The 13804-nt window shown below is 42.0% G+C and overlaps 1 long non-coding RNA gene and 1 pseudogene across 1 annotated transcript in view; both read left to right on the forward strand.

Annotated features, from left to right (window-relative positions):
• The first annotated feature begins 2687 nt into the window (after positions 1-2687).
• Positions 2688-7779, forward strand: LOC116705485 (39S ribosomal protein L2, mitochondrial-like; annotated as a pseudogene).
• Positions 7780-8817: 1038 nt separating this feature from the next.
• LOC116705046 (uncharacterized) overlaps positions 8818-13804 on the forward strand; it is a 9114-nt gene continuing 4127 nt past the window's right edge. Inside the window, exon 1 of the long non-coding RNA XR_004335836.1 lies at positions 8818-8827. This is a non-coding gene — a long non-coding RNA (uncharacterized LOC116705046). The remainder of the gene's footprint in view (positions 8828-13804) is intronic.

The following is a 13804-nucleotide window of genomic DNA, read 5'->3' on the forward strand; positions in this document are numbered from 1 at the left end:
GCTGCTCCTCTGTTGGACCAGTGTGGGTGGGGGGGGGGGGGGGGGTGAGAGAGGTGGTCAGGTTATCCATGATGAAACAGTTTGTGCAGGTGACACTCCTCCACCACAGCTTCAAAAGTGTCCTGTTTGCAGCCGATCACGGAGCCAGCCTTCCAGATCAGTTTGTTCAGTCTGTTTGTGTGGCTGGCTCCGATGTGTGCCCAGCAGATGGCGGAGGAGAACGAGCGATGGCCACAACAGACTGGTAGAAGATCTCCAACGTCCTGCTGCACAAGTTGAAGGATCTCAGCTTCCTCAGGAAATAGAGTCTGCTCATCCCCTCTTTGTAAACAGCAGTGCTGTGACCTTCCAGTTCAGCTTGCTGTCGATGTTGACACCAAGGTATCTGTACTCCTCCACCATATCACGTCACTTCCCAGGATGCAAAGGGGCGGGAGCGTGTCCTTTGTCCTGAAGTCGACCACCATCTCTTGGTCTTATCAACGTTCTGCAGCAGCAGTTCTTACCAGACCCCTCCACAAAGTCACCCACCAGTGCCCTGTACTCTCCCTCCTGTCCATCTCTTAACACCAACAAAAGAGTAGAATTAAAGAGAAGAAATGGGTCGATTGGAGTTCATGGTAAAAACATCAAAAAAATGACAAAAGTGAGAGAAGAGTGATGTTGAGAGCTGTTCTGACCCGTGCCGAAGCAGCGTGGGAACACACCCTCTGTAGAGTTGGGCTGAGGAGACGGCGTGGCCCCACACCCATAACCATTAGCAGGAAAAAAATCTGCAGGCTCCGTGACCGTCACCTCCAACATACACTGGACCACACAAAGCCAATCACTGACACAACACAATAGCTCACCAAAATGTGCTTGAACTGGATGATGAGCCTACCTTGCTCCAGTTCTACGGTGGGGGCACTGCTGTAGGCGTCTTTAGGAGTCATCTGTGTACAACGTCATCTGTATCGTGCATCAAGTTCATCTACACGCATCACCTTCACTGTGTGTGTACAGAGAGGAAAGAACAAAAAAAGTTTTTTTTTAAAAAAATAGCCGCTTTAAGTACTTCACACATGTGGTCCAACTCATAAAACATACTCCTGCAAGCTTTGCAAAGATTGGACTTCACAGTGCATTTAAAATGCCTACAACGGATTTGTCAAAAACATTCATTTCGTTTTCAGTGATACGTAGCTCAGTCCAGCTCACGGCATTTTGAGAAAAGCAGATGAACATAAAAGCAATTGCTAAATAAGCCACAAGCTGTGGCAATGGGAGCTACGGTGTATGAGAGAGCTCCAATGTGTTTTCAAAAAAATTCTAAATGGCGGAAAAATGTCCTTGGCGGACCTTAACGATCCTTGAGATTTATTTTGTAGAGCACTTAGGCTGCACGTCCGAGAAATTTCAAGTCAATCGGACTTAAGATGTGGGGGGGCGTGGCCTTTTCAAAGTTTGCTAATAAATTTATTATATATATATATATATATATATCTATATATATATATATATATAATATATATATATAAACGCCTCCATTACCACTTCAAAAGATCTGAACATCTCTTCAAAAAGGAGGGGATGGTATGAAAGGCTAGTATGCAGTTAAGGCTGTACAGCTATACTAAATGCAAATTTACTAATTTTATCTGTGTTCAGTCATATGGACAAATAAAATGTTATTCTCTGCAGGTAATTAACTAGGCCTACATGTTAAAACACACTCCCACTGTTAGTGTTGTGTAAAGTGAAAACAGCGTTGTCTCCTGTGACTCTGGAGGGGAATGATAACACTGATGATGTCCTTAAGGTTATTTATCATGCAGCTTATTTAGCAGGCAGGCGGGAGGTCACAACGATGCTGCCTGTTGGCTGCATTATAGGAAATAGGAGCTAAGGTTTCTGTAGCCTAAAAAAAAAAAAAAAAGGGATTCAAAAGTTGTTATCTGGAGACATGTGCCCATTTAGGAAATTGCTGGAAAATGTAGTTTTTCGTGGTGACTGTAAACGAGAGCATTTGTGACAATTCTTTAAGCAAAATGAATTACGAAACCATATCATAAGTAAAGCCTGAGTGAAATGTGCTACTTTTGTCACATTGGTCAGCATAATATCCTCTGGAACATTTACAGCTTCTTTGGACTTCAGAAGAACACATGTGTGTGGGGCCATTGCAATGCTGCACACACTGCGACCCTGTAGGACGAATGATTGTGTGTCATTTAACCCGTTTTCTAAACATTCTGTGGAAGTGATAAAATGACAGAAAGAGTTTTGAAAATTGAATCGACATGTATTGTTCATCCAAATGGTATGGGAACGGTTGGCTGCCAATGTGTTCAAAACAAATCAATGGGTCTCATGAAAAGGAAGGGAAGCTTAGTGGGAGACAAACAAGTAGTAGCCTATTGTCAGCTATATAAGAGGTTAGAGATCGCATCCACGCTACGTTACGCACGGAAAGAAGGCAATTCTACCACCTAGAGGAGGAATTAAAATCAGCTGTCAGAGAAGGAAGAAGCCGGTAGATGTAGGCTATCTATGCTACTGTACTGCAGTATTCCGACAGGGTTACATACGTCCCCTGGAGCTGTAACAAGGAAAGATGGGATATCATAATTGGTCAACTTTAACTTGTGTTTGACTGTTTTAGTTGTAGCTATGTGTGTACCCATAGACATAAAGATTTTATGTCTATGTGCACCGATCCACAGAGGAGGAGCGCGGAGTACACGTCATCAGTGCGCGACGCCGCGTGCAGGATTGTGAAGGACGCCGACGAGAAGCTTGTGATGAAATAAGTCAAAACATAAAGGTTGGTTTAATGTTACAATTACAAGAGTTATTTTGTGAGCTGGATACGATATACGTGGTTAATTCGGCTTATCTATTAAAACAGAAATAAAAGGGAGGTGTATTTATAGAGCTTAAGGAAAACCTAGCGATAGCTCATGTATTGGCCATTAAGTTTAGGGTGATGGCAGTATACAATTGAAACATAAAGGTAATTACGTCAGTAGACCTCTAATGTGTTTTCTATAGGCTAATTAAGTAAAAAATTGAATTCAAGGCAGGAGAAACGTGCAGAGCAAATGGCGCCCGCCAGGTAACGCTAGTGAGAAAGCCACAGAACTGTCAGCTGTGAAACTGCCTCCGTGTCTCTGCCTCTCAGCTGTCAGGAGGACGTGGTAAAGAGGCGGCGTCGTGTCTAACGCGGGCCCTGCGCTCCCTGCTCTGTCCCAGCCTGCTCTGCTCTGCTCGCAGGTAACCATGTTCCAATGCTTCACAGAGACAGTCTCTCGTCTGTCTCTCCCCCTCTCGACCACTTCCACTACCTTCAAACAACAACAGCAGTTGTGTTGGTACTAAACTGGCCACTGGCCCACTGTGTACTGGCTATTGAGCCCATATAAAGCCCAGTATAAATATACAGTTGGTTGGTTCTCTTAACGTTTAGGGAGCGTATAACCCGGAGGGAACGTTCCCTAAACGTTAGTTTTTTGCGGTTCGAACTAACCTTTAGAGAACCATAAACTAACGTTCCCTAACGTTCCCTTAACGTTAGTTTTTGGTTAGGTTCGAACTAACTTTAAAGAACCATAAATAACGTTCCTAAACGTAGTTTTTGGTTCGGTTCAAACTAACCTTTAGAGAACCATAAACTAACGTTCCCTAAAGTTCCCTTAACGTTAGTTTTTTGGTTAGGTTCGAACCAACCTTTAAAGAACCATAAACTAACGTTCCCTAAACGTTAGTTTTTGGTTCGGTCAAACTAACCTTTAGAGAACCATAAACTAAGTTCCTAAACGTTAGTTTTTGGTTCGGTTCGAACTAACCTTTAGAGAACCATAAACTAACGTTTCCTAAACGTTGCTGTGTTAGTGGGGTAGCACCCACCCTCCCCCCCATCCTCCCAGCCGGACTGAGGTCCAACTCAATACTTGGCTGTTACAACGGTTGGACTAGGGCTGTCCTCACTAAAGAAATCTTAGTTGACTAACACTTACATGATTTGATCGACTATTGATTAGTTGATTTAATCCACAGAGCTGTGCGCTTTGAGAGGGGCTAAGACTAGAAAAGCACAACGTAAAGTCATTAATTAACCATCTGTAAAAATGAGTTTCTACACAATTAATCCTGCAAAAGCACACTTTGAATTTGTGTTCACCAGAAAGTGCTCTAAGTTTCTTGGAAATGAGTAATTAAGCATGAATAAGCATAAAAAATGACTTATCAACTAAAGAAATCTAGTCGAAATACCAAAACCACAGATTAGTCTGATAAGAGGGGACAGCCCTATTAATTCAAACCTCGAGTATGACTGTTGATGTGTGTTTATTACTATATTCCCTTTATAATGCCCATATTTAATGCTGCCTTTTAAACTTTAGCCTTGCATGCTATAGTTTTTATATTACTATGTCTACATTATTCTCTTATATGTAATAGGGGTGGGGGGAATAATCGATACAGCCATTGTCGCGATATTTTCAGTGGCAATCTGTATCGACACACAGGCGCCAGGATCGATGTTTTAGTCTACATGAGTTGGTCAGTTTCTCTGCTTGACAATCCCATTTTGCAGCAATAAAATGAAGTGACAGAACAAACAGAGAAATGTATTTTTAGAATAACAGATGTTGACATAGTTTCCTTTTGGGGACATCATTGAAATTGGGAAAAATTAGAAGTTTGAAAAAAAATGTTTAAATTCGTATGTGGCATAATATGTGATGATATCGGGCGGCGTCTGGTGATTCCCACCCTTAATTTAAGGCTGGTCTCTAGACTTGATCCTTGCACTATTGGACTAATTAGCACCTTACCATGCCTACTGAGTCCCAGGGCCAGTCCCTGCCAGCGTCTCGTGGTTATACATCCCTATGTGCATTCATGTGGATTTTTTTATTTTATCTTTTCTTTGATTGTCCTTCTTTTCATGTGGATTTTTAAGATTATCTTTTTACCCAACTGAGCTAAAACCTGCCACAGGATTTGTTATTTATTATCCTTTTATGATATATGTGTATTTGTTTGTGATGTCTTTAAGCTACTGACCTTGGATTTCCACTTAGGGTCAATAAAAGTATCTATATCCATCTATCCATCCATCCATTGCCTATCATCCATACACAGAGATCTGAACACAAACTATCTATTTGCTTTTTGTGTTGACAGGCAGTTGCACAGACCAAGCTGGGAACTCGGGTAACCAGTACGGCGGGCAGGCAGAGGCTTCCTCACCACAGCTCCTGGAGCAGAACGGACATTTTGGAAGCAGAGGGAGAAAGTACCACCACAACGCCTATAGGGATGAAGAAGACAGGAGGCAGAGATCAATCGGGTAAAGATTGGCCAATGTAGACGAGCAGAATAAGTGACTGTGTGATAACGGGCAAAGCTGAAGGAGGACAAGGTTTAAGTTGGCTGCTAATGTGCAGTACTGACAGTAGATTAAAGTGTACAAATCTCAAACGACTTTAAATAGTCTTGTTGCCTTAAGTGTCAATCTAGTCGAGGCCCAGCTGGCTTAAGTTCACAAGGTTTTAAAAGAGAGCAAGACTCAGTGATCTGAACAGAGAAAATCAGTCTGTAGGCCGTCCACGTTGCTCTAGTCAGGTCCGATAAGACTAAGTAAAACAGCTTTTAATTCAACCTGTACGAGGTTATGTACATTAGTTGCTACTTGCCTAATTATCCTTTCGTCCCCTATGGGACATCAGCTTCCCTGAGCACTCTGCATTGATTCGGCCCCTGGCAGAATACTGGGCTCTCCCCACGACTGCTTCATCTATTCCAGCTCTTGTGCGCAGGTCTACGCCAGGTGGTTGGGGCCTCGCAGTTTTCTTCTGCCAGGTGGTGTCACCTTAGGCGACTTTTGTGATGCGGTCCCGCTCCATCCTCAACACCGTCTAGCCATCGAGGGTCTGTGCGTAATCTCCTTGGTGATGTCACGCTTCCCGTTTTCTTGTACAGTTCATTGTTGGAGATCTCATTAGGCCAAAGATCTGGCATATTCATCCATTAGGGACATTCCATTTCCTCATGTCTGTTATTAGGTGGCGCAGAGGGAAAAACTGATACTGTCCTGTAGAATAAAATGTTACAAATCTTGAACAGGATTCAAATACAGCTAAACCAAACAATTTGAAGATTTTACCTTGGGCTGTAAGGCATCTATCTTATATTTCTTCTTTCAACTTTTTCTGCCATTTTCTACACCATATGATGAATCAATTTAACTGAGAAAATAACCTGAAATTAATAAACAAATTGTTATGAATAATCTGTTGGTGCAGGCCTGTTTTTTTTATATATTTTTTATAAAATAAGACATCAAGCTCCTGTTTGATAGTTTTATGAGTAGAGCATGAGAATCAACAATAATATTTCCCCTAGGTCCCACTTATGTCGTCAAAGAGTAGTCGGGTTCAGCCTCCGCCAGGGGGCTGACAGCACTGAGTGATGTATTTGCTTTTATAACCGCTGTGGTACTTGTTCGACTAGAGCCGAGTGCAAAGAGTTGCTCATCATGTCTTTCTGCCGCGCAGGAAGGATCGGACACACGGCATTGGCGGTGGCCAAAACAGAAATACAGGTGGATAGACTCCCGGCCTGCGCTATGAACGACCCGAGAGGCCCAGCCTTTGAAGAGAAGGTTGTGGAAGGGCGGATAGGCGCCGTGCAGGTGAGAGCCCCTTTTATTCCCCCCGGGGGGAGGAGTGGGGGGTCTTTTGTTTTCTCCAGCACACGGGATTTAAACATGTGTTCTTAACGCACAGTGGTTGTCCTAAATCTTTTATTACACAGGTCCGCTGACATTGCTCTGGTAGCTGGAGGCACCGCAAAGATGGATATTGCTACGGAAACATGCAGGCTGGGAACGTCATTAAAACATCTGGAATTATTGGACGCATGGCAGTAGAGAGCCACTTGGTTTGTCATCCTCCACCCGTTCCCCATAAGATGCTGGAAGTACAGATAATTGTATTAACAAAAAAATGTAAAACCCCAACCTTTTGGTTGTTCCAGCCAATGAGGGTATGCTACCACGGGAGCTCTTCTGTGGGGACACTGGTGAACAACCTAGAGGTCCAACCAGGCAGGGGATCGGGAGTACATTCGTTGCTGAGGTAATTATTTGCATGTTTCTGCTTAGTATTTCCTAAATGCGTGTTAGGACTCTTATTTTATGATTGCTAATTGAATGTTTTTTCAATCAGGCTTTAAAAATGTCTAAGTAGTGAAAGGAACCCATCATAACTTCAGTCAACTTACATTATATCTTGCCAACGTTTCATTATAGGGATTGATGTTTTTCTAACAATGTAATAGCAGCTGTAAAATGTGCTTACTCGTAATTGCTAAACTGAACGTGGCGGTTTATTTTGGTTTTAGGCACTAGTGGAGTTTTGCTTCGTAAAGTAAATGGAAACAGATCATTCAGCTTCCTTCAAAGCCAGCAGGTTCAGGTGAGGTATCCGGATTAAGAATCCACCTGCCGTGTTTAAACCATATTGCGTTCTGAACTGAATTTGGTCATGTGACCCACACAGGGTTGGAGGACCTGCATGGTAACGGTGGGGCGCGGTGTCCAACATCGACCACACAAAACGGATCATCGGCCAAAGCCGGACGCAACCGCTGGCTGGCATTCGCCTCCGAGCGGCTTGTGGCAGAGAAAAGGAGGCTGGGCGGGACGCAAGATTAAACCGCTGCCCCGATGAAGGTTTACGTCAACATGCCCTCTATCTCAGCTAAATAACCCGTTGGGAAACGTTTGGGACTGGAACACTTGTAATATTCTCTTTGGTTCTTAAAAGCAAGTCGACTGTTTGGAGAGGAGTTCAATAAAGACGAGCTTTTTGTACAGAAGATTAAAAATTTTATTAAACACAACTGCTTGTGAGCATGGAAAGAAACAAAACAATATAAAAATCAAAACTATTTTACCTACATAGTAAAACATGCGGAATAATCCATATTTTTTAGTGGTAAATTTAAAAATACTGTCATGTCATTTAAAATAGGGTTTGTGCAAAGACACTGGGTGGCATTTCAAGTAACAGGGAGCAACGAGATGGCATGTTTTGTAATTTGACCATTAATGAAGAAACTAACACTGTTAAGAGTTAATTTGTGCTGTGCTAAATTTCGATGACAAAGTGAGCATGCCTGCTCATTGATCCAGTCTGTAAAACCCCCATGCCTACCTCTAGATTTAGGGAAAAAAAAACAAAACAATACGAGGTCAAATACATTAAAAATACACTTGTTCATCGGCCGTTTAGTATTTTAAAGGCTAATCTACATGACAAATTCCCTCAAACAACTCTGCCCTGGCTAACACTTCAGACAAGTTTCCCAATCTGTAAGGGCCAGTTTGTCTCCAACAAAAGAGATAGTGAACCCTTCAAAAAAGCAGGAGACAAGAAAAACTGACTGTGTAGTCACAGGCAGAACCGACGGTGGTAGCTGCAAAATAAGCTTTTCAAATCAAGTGGTGAAACTAAGTAACAGAGAGCGGGTGACAGTTTTCCAGACCTCATAGGGCACTTGAAACCACCAACAAACATCCCTATAAAAAAGAGGGTCATTTTGAAAACAAAAAACTGCCTTCTCTAGAATATAGGTAGTGGGTACATTTCAAAATAAACCCTTTAACTCCTCACCTCAAAAACAAAGTGGACCCAATTGAGCTAAAATTGTAGAAAACCACATGAAAGTGCATTCCAAAGCGAGGGAAATGTATGCAAAAAGACATACTAATAGTGTTGTATTGTACAATTCAACTTCATAGTTCTGAGAATATATTGGCTTCATGTCAAATAAAGTAAGCATTTGTGCTTTCAATTGGGGGGGGGGTGTTGCGATTCACAATGATACATCTTGATATATTTATATACACACTAAAAAAATCCAGCCAATCAAAGCCTGCAAGTCTCACTTTATAAAAAGCACAACTAACTCGTGCAGAAGGCCCTTTGTCCAAAGGTTTCCTATTGCAAAAAGTTTCAGTAACACTATTCAGGGAGTACCATCGAACACAAAGCACACCTACACAGACACACACAGGCAGTGACTTGGACACTTCTGCAATACTCCAGACACTTATCTTTTTTAAAGTAATTCAATACTTGAATATCAACACTGGCAAAGCATGTTTAGTCCAACTTACTGATTTTGTAATTTTCCCATCGCAGACCTACACAATATGACCACGTGTGTTTTTAGGTAAGGTATCTCCCACGTCCAGTCACGGGGAAGCTGTAATAAAGGACACAACGGTATTTGCTGGTTAGGATAACACGTGGCCAAAGTGGAGCACTAACTGGTTAATTTGTCATTCTAGTAATCTAAATACTGATCTCCACAGGGACACCACACCACATCCATTAAATGACGACTTACTTTTTCAGTTTAACACACGAAGTTTGGCCAAGCCAAGAGCTCTGGGGTTATAGTGTAAAAGGAACTGACTTTGCACATCACTGCACATCTGGAGAAATCCATTTTTCTAAATTACTGCAGGTCTGTGAGAAGTCCTCTCAGGTAAGCCAGGTACATCAAGCTGAACACGGGGCAGCTGGGAAACTAAAACAATCAGGACCTTGAAAAAAATACGACACGTTCATACAGTCAAACTAAAATTGGCATTCAGCTGTTAATAGTGTGAAAATCTTTTGTGTGTGTAATGTTACCCTGCTTCTAAGTAGATGTTACTGTACAGTCTGAAGTACATTCCACAGATAGAAAAGCTTCAGCACTTAATAATGAGCTGATCTGATGAACTACTTACATGTTACAAATGCTCCATAGCTCCATTCTATAGCTACCTTCAAAATACCATTAGTTTTTTCTTTTTTGCTTGTAGGTAAATGATGCGCTTAAAGCAACGAGGCAAAGAACATTCTGTTCCTTCTATAAAAATGACCTTTTTGAGAAAGTAAAGGGACGAGTAAGAAAAACCGAGCACTGAGTTAGGAGAGAAGGATCCATCTAGATTCACAGCAATATTCCACCTTTCAACAACAAACACGGTCTCACACCAATCTCACACACGCCACTGCACATCCACCATCACACCCTCCATTGTCATAGAGTAACAATAAATGTAGGATTTCACGAAATAATAAAATGTTAACAAAACAAAGTGCAAACACAGCTGCCATTATCGAAATGTGGCAAATTGTCAAAACCTCAAAATACTCCGAGGCGCGGTAGCACAAAATCTTACAAAATAGTACTTTGCTTTCTGTATTGTGATAAAAAAAAACCAACAACAACACCAACAACATCAAAAACATCTAATTGACAACATGAAATTTGCGTATTGAACACGTGGTTGGAGTCAGTAGATTTCCACAGGAAACTATTATTGCCGGGGGGGGCTAATTCTCTGTAGCCTCTGGTGGGACAAGTGCAGCGGAGATTCTGGTGGCGGTTGACGTGGACAGGTGGCCAGGGTCCACAGGCTTAGTGTAACCAAAGATCCCCACGGAAGTGCTTGACGGGGTTGGCCACTGGGCAGCGAGCTGGAAAAACTTCACATCGTTCACTCCACTCCATCAATAGTGTAAGAGACGAAAAAGGAATGAATTACATTTTAAAAAATCTCCTAATTGATGTTCGGAGTTTTGCACTGCCAGGAGTTATAGTGCAGATACTTCTTTGTTTACATGACTGTGTACTAAGCAATACGAGGAGGGTCCTGACATCAACACAGAGGCAGTATAGCCTTAGCTGTGCTGTGGTGGCGGGGTTGTGTCTGCACGGTTGAGGTGCACTGGGCCTTACCTCTCAGCATGGTGTGTGGTGCTTGGCGGTGCAGATCACACTGCTGATGCCATCAATCACTTGGCCTTTAGAGTCCAGCTTTTCTCCTTGGCTTCTTGCTAAGAAAAATCACTGGAGAGAGAAACAGGTTTTTTTTTAAAATCTTCACACTTCTTTTTTTGCACTTAAAGGGGTACATTACGCATCCAAGTGTGTGTGTAAAGGTCTAGGAGTACTACTGCATGCAGTTGTGTTCGATAATAGCGTGGTGTTAAAAAAGTGAATAATGTGCTCAAATCATTAGAGCTATATTTTAATTCCTAATATCAATGCATTGGGAACACTGCACATTCAATTCCAAACAAAACATGACCAAAATTGATCAAGTTTGTGGTTATACCTTTACAGAAAGTGAAGAAAGAAAGAATATCAGGTTGTTCAAAAAAAATAGTGGTATTTGCATTTTTCTTTACAAACTCCAACATTACTGTATAAACTGAACAGGTCTCAGGGGGTTTGCTTTACTTTGAATCACTGCACTAATATTAGTTCTGCTCACATCTGTGCTGCATGGAGGTGACCAACTTCTGGCATCTGTGAACAGGTATTCCACCCAGGACAATTGAACTAAAATCCACAATTCATTAAATTAATTGCAAATGCATTGCTGGGTTGTCTCAGAAACAGAATTATGATGTCACCCCACAAGTGTTCATGGGATGGAGGTCCGGGGATGGGGCTGGCCGCTCCATAACATCATTGTTATTCTGGAACCAGACTTTGCTCGCTTACTGGTGTGTTTTGGGTCATTGTCTTGTTGAAAGACCCATTTCAAAGGGATTTCGTCTTCAGCATAAGGAAACTCAAGTATAAGGAAACTTCGCATAAGGAAACTCAAGTACTTTGATGTCTTGAAACTGATCCCTGGTAAGGATAAATAGGCCCAACACACCAGTATGAGAAAACATCCCCATAACATCATTTTTTGTACCAGCATGTTTATTCTCTTCACAGTGCACTGTGGCTTAAATTCAGTGCACGGGGTCGTTGGGACAAACTGTCTGCAGCCCCTAGACCCAAAAAAGAACAATTTTGCTCTCATCAGCCCCCAGAATGTCGCGCCATTTTCCTTGGCCAGTCAATGTGTCCTTTGGTAAATTTCATCCTATTCAGTACGTGTCTTTTTTCGCATGGGACTTTTGCACTCGTTTATGTTCCGTCTCCAATCAATTTTTTAATCAAAGTCCTCTGTTTCTCAGAGCAATGTCGGAACACCCATTTTGCTGAGTATTTCAGTGTGAAATGCACTATACCAGCATGCACCACACTTGCTTCCTCCTCCTTAATATCGGGCCATAACTGACACCTGTTTCTTTACAGATCAGTGACCTCACTAATTGAACACAACAAGCTCTATATTTTGACATGCAGATTCAAACAAAATGAGCAGCATGCATGTCATGACTGTTGGTTTTATAGTGACTCTACAACACTTACTAGGAAGTTATTTGTGGACATATCACTCTACAAAAATAGGATTTATGAGGTCAGTGATGTTGGACTGCTTGTATTTTGAACACAACTGTATGTGAAAAAGTGTGGCTGAAGAGAGCTGTGTGGAAGTCTGAAAATAGTCTAAGTCGGGCGGCCTCTAGGTCACCCAGTAAGAGTGTGCCCCACCCCCCACGTAGGCTGAGGCCTTCGCAGCGGCCCAAGTTTGAGTCCGATCTGCGACCCTTTGCTGCGTGTCACCACCCATCTCTCTCCCACCTTTCCGGTCTACCCACTGTCACTAATAAAAATAATTTTTTTTTTTTGTTGAAATGCCTTTGGTTGGGACAGTTTGAAAAAGGCACCCCTCACCTCGCAATCAGGCTTACTTTTAGACCAACTCATCAGGTCTTATTGCTTAGACTATATTGCAAATCAGACCCTCACTCACTCCCTCTGCGCCGAAAGACTTATTCATGCTTCATCTCCTCACGACTTGACTATTGCAACTCACTACTCTCGCATCAGTCAACCGCCATTAAAAGGCTCCAACTGGGTTCAGAACTCAGCGTGCAGGCTCATCACCGCTCCACATCCTGCACCACAACACTCCGTCCTAAAACAGCTACACTGGCTTCCCATTCTCACCGGATCACATACAAAATCCTGGTCCTCACTACAAAGCCATACACGACCTTGCCCGTCATACTCACTGTCCTCCTCTCCCCCTACCAACCTTCACGGTCCCTCAGATCCACCTCAGCCGGTCTTCTCTGTCCCCAAGTCAAAGCTCCGCAGTTTTGGGACAGAGCCTTTTCCAGGCAGCTCCCAGGCTCTGGAACTCCCTCCCCATGAGATCGCATCTCTGAATCCCTCACCATTTGTCAGTCCACTGAAGACCCATCTTTTCCGTTCTGCTATCTGTGTATTTTTTTTTTTTTTTTTAAACACGTTTTGACTCTGTTAAGCGACTTTGAGCTGGAAAAAAAACAGGAAAAAAAACAAAAGCAAAAAAAGAAAAAAAAGAAAAAAAAAACAAAAAAAAAAAAAAAAAACAAAAAAAAGGAAAAAAACGCGCTATACAAATTCAAGTTATTATTATATTATTTGCCGGGAAACGTGGAGGATTGTGTTAAGGAAAAGAAACCGGGAGCGGGAAGAAGAAAGGCAGTAAACAAAAGTTAATAAAAAAAAAAAAGGATATATATTTTTAAAATATTCATGTTGTGCTTACATTGGAATGTGTTCTCAAAGAGGCTCCGACAGTTTAAATGCCGCACGGACCGCTACAGGAAATCATTCCAATAAAACTCTTCAACACGTCTTCACTGGGTGCTAGATGAGACTCTGAGACACCACAACATTGCAATAAGGGCAACCGGCCCGATTGGTTCATTTCCATTTTAGCATACTTAAACAGTAGCACATTTTGTTTTTCCCATCTTGTAAATATTTAAATATTTGTTCTTATATTCTTATGTTTTGTTATTATTATTGTTATTATTATTTCATGTATATTGTATGTATGTATATTTTGTGTGCT

The sequence above is a fragment of the Etheostoma spectabile genome, chromosome 17 (assembly GCF_008692095.1).
Source record: "Etheostoma spectabile isolate EspeVRDwgs_2016 chromosome 17, UIUC_Espe_1.0, whole genome shotgun sequence".
Classification (NCBI taxonomy): Eukaryota; Metazoa; Chordata; class Actinopteri; order Perciformes; family Percidae; genus Etheostoma; species Etheostoma spectabile.